Genomic DNA, 3,179 nt, shown 5'->3' on the forward strand with positions numbered 1-3,179 from the left:
TTGTTCCCAGGCTGAAAGTCAAAAACACAGCATTGCGCCAGCTACTAAGAAGGAGAAAAATGACTGCTACTGCTGAACCCAGGACACACAGATAAACGCATTCTCATATGATCCAAAAGAAGGCAGGAATGTGGGAAAGTTAGTTTTTCTGTTGCTTAAAGCCCAAAATATTATAGACTCACATAATCATACAATACCAAGTTGGAAGGGACCTCAAAGGTGACCTTTGAAGGCCCCTTTCAACCCAAACTATTCTATGATTCTACAGTTTTAGGATCATTTTGTCCAAACATTCTTGGCAAAATCACAGTCTAGGCAATGAATATTAATTACAACATTTTTGTATCTTAGTAGCTAAAAGTGCCTTTAATTGTATATTCTTCAGTGGTTTCTGACATGAAAACTTCTCCCAAATAAACCAGAAGATTTGCAAGAAGTTGAAATCCATTTTTTTTAAACAATTCATCATTTTCAAGTTATGTTACTGGTGGCAAATCTGACTTCTCAAGCATTTTCCTTTCGGCTGTGGAGATCGTGGAAAAGCTGGGGAAGATGGGAAAATTGTAACAAACCCAGAAATCTTCTGCCTCTGTAAGATATCTTAAGATGTTATTGGATGCAAATTAAACAGGCGGTGCACACGATTCTAATCCTTTAAGAAAAAAAACAGCAGGAAAGAATGTGTGAGGAGGAATATTTATTACTAAATTGGAAGAGATTTAGGTGAAACAGCTAGCTACAGACTTAGAAATTTAAATTATTACCTGTCGTAAAGGCTATATGTGTTAAATACAAATTTCACTTTAAATTTATTGAAAAATATGTATACATCTTCATTTGACACCTATCTGAATTCCCTGCCATAGATAAAAGTGTTGGATAATTATGAGTCAGAAAACAAGGCATGCATTTGCCATACCTTGGCAATTCACAAGGTAATGACATATCTTGGTTGTATTTGTTTATTTCCATTGAGGGTTTGATGGATATTTACAGATTAAATCAGTCATACCTTATATTTATAAAACATTAAAAAAATTATATATTTGTGGCTTGCTCATATTTTTTAAAAAATTGACCATGCAAGTAATTTATATGATCACTAAAGTAGGTATTTATCCTGAGAGCTACATAAATGATTTATAGTCGTAACAGAGACAATTTAATGAGACAAGGTGCCAATAAGGTTAAACACTGCAAAACCACTGTCTGAGCAAGATGAACAATCTTCTTGGTATTATGCATATATAGTAAACAGTCATCCAGCATCAAAACTTGAATATGTGTTTGCCTGGAGCTTCTGGTACTATATATTTAAAGGAAATAAAACTTCAAAGCACCTAAGGGGTTACCATCATATGATCCTGCACCTATAAAAAATTATAATCTTCAAATATGATATGCTTTTGATAATGTCTCCCTTTTTGATAGTGATCAATATCTGCTACTTTGATACATTTTCTCTCAGTTGTGCACTTTTCAGGGTGTAGTTGCAGGCAGATGCCATAGAATATTGGGTATCTCATCTCATCAAAATCACATTTTTTGAGTCTCATCCTTCAGCTCCAAACTAATTTGTTACAAGCCATTTGTCCTGTCTCTTTAGCATCATTCATCATGGTTTGTAGGAGAGTGTAGGATTTTAAAAATTTCTTACTGAACCTGTGAGTGATAAGTTTGCATAGTTAAGACTTCAAAAACCACTATTATCATGCTGTTTCTAGCTTTTAAGTTTTAGAGAAAATATGTCTACTCTCACCTTTTTCTGAAAATGTTCTGAACATCAAGATGAAACTGAAAGAAGCCAGCAACATCCTTTACTGCATTAGCATTTGCCAATAATTATTGTTTTTCAGTAACGTGTATTAGATATGCTATTGCATTTGTTGTATCTTTAGAATTTATTCTCATGGACAACTATTTTCTTCCTGTCGTAGTTTAAACCAATCCACACAGGTTGTCCACTCACCCCCCCCGACCCTCCCCACTCCCGGAGGGATGGGGAGGAAAATCAGGAGAATGTAACTCCCACAGGTTGAGATAAGAACAGCCCAGTAACTAAGGTATAACACAAATCACTGCTGCTACCGCCAATGATAATATTGATAAGAGAAAATAACAAGAGAATACGATACCACCGCCGAACGAGTTCGACCCCCCCGAAGAGCGAGAGCCTGCCCCTTCCGGGTAACTTCCAGTTCCCCCTCCGGGCATGACGTGCTATGGTATGGAATACCTCTTTGGCTAGTTTGGGTCAGGTGTCCTGTCTCTGCTTCCTCCCGGCCTCCCTCGTCCCCAGCAGAGGATGAGACTCACAGTGTCCTTGGCCAGAATAAACATTACTTAGCAACAATTAAAAACAATCGGTATTATCAGCTCTCTGCCCAGGCTGGAAGTCAAAACACAGAGCTTGCACCAGTTACTAAGAAGGAGCAAAACGGCTCCTGGTAAACCCAGGACACTTCCTCACTGATTTATTGTTTTAAAGCATTCAGTATTACAGCTTACACAAAATATAAATGATCTTTATTCTGACTGTAAAAATTGTCAAGTGATTTAATTTTTTTTTTTTGTTAAAATAAGGATGGACTGAAAAAAATAATGGCAGGAAAGTGACAGGTCCATCAACTGAAGTTGCACAGATCAATGCCATTAAAGTCCTATAGTTTAAAGAAAAGGTTTTTTTCTTGTGTAATATATTCCTTCATACATACTAAATCACTTTCTTTTAACTGCTGCTTTAAGATCCTTGTCGGAGAAAATACTATTCAAACCCAGTTTTATTCTTTAAACAGTAACGGTAATCATGTAAAGGTCAGTTTTGTAAAATGCAAACTGGTAGCTCAGAATTTTTAGAAACAAGTTGTCACTTAAGGAGAAGAAGATTGTGTACATGTACAAGAATGTTACAAAAGATAAAGCAACAAGCCTGAAAGCACAACATTTTTTGCTTTAATATATTAATTTACGGCAGCCTAAAATATCCTTAGAGTTACGGTTGATTCCAAAATAAAGGAGACAAAAATGTATGAATAATCTTCTAACAATGTAAAATGAAAGGCAGACGAGTTTTAAAGCCATTTTGTAATCCTTCTTACTTACTTGATTTTCCAGGTAATGATGTGATTTTCAAATCCCTTGGAAAAATATTGTAATATCAGTTCTTTATCAAAATACTA

General features: G+C 35.6%; 1 long non-coding RNA gene across 1 annotated transcript; it reads right to left on the minus strand.

Moving 5' to 3' along the window:
- Window positions 1-337: 337 nt before the first annotated feature.
- Window positions 338-2,179, minus strand: LOC136009429 (uncharacterized). The gene is made up of 2 exons (XR_010610555.1): window positions 2,136-2,179; window positions 338-652 (listed from the first exon to the last, which is right to left on the minus strand). It is a non-coding gene; the product is annotated as an uncharacterized LOC136009429 (long non-coding RNA).
- Between the last annotated feature and the right edge of the window lie 1,000 nt (window positions 2,180-3,179).

The sequence above is a fragment of the Lathamus discolor genome, chromosome 2, assembly GCF_037157495.1.
Source record: "Lathamus discolor isolate bLatDis1 chromosome 2, bLatDis1.hap1, whole genome shotgun sequence".
In the NCBI taxonomy this organism is placed as follows: domain Eukaryota; kingdom Metazoa; phylum Chordata; class Aves; order Psittaciformes; family Psittacidae; genus Lathamus; species Lathamus discolor.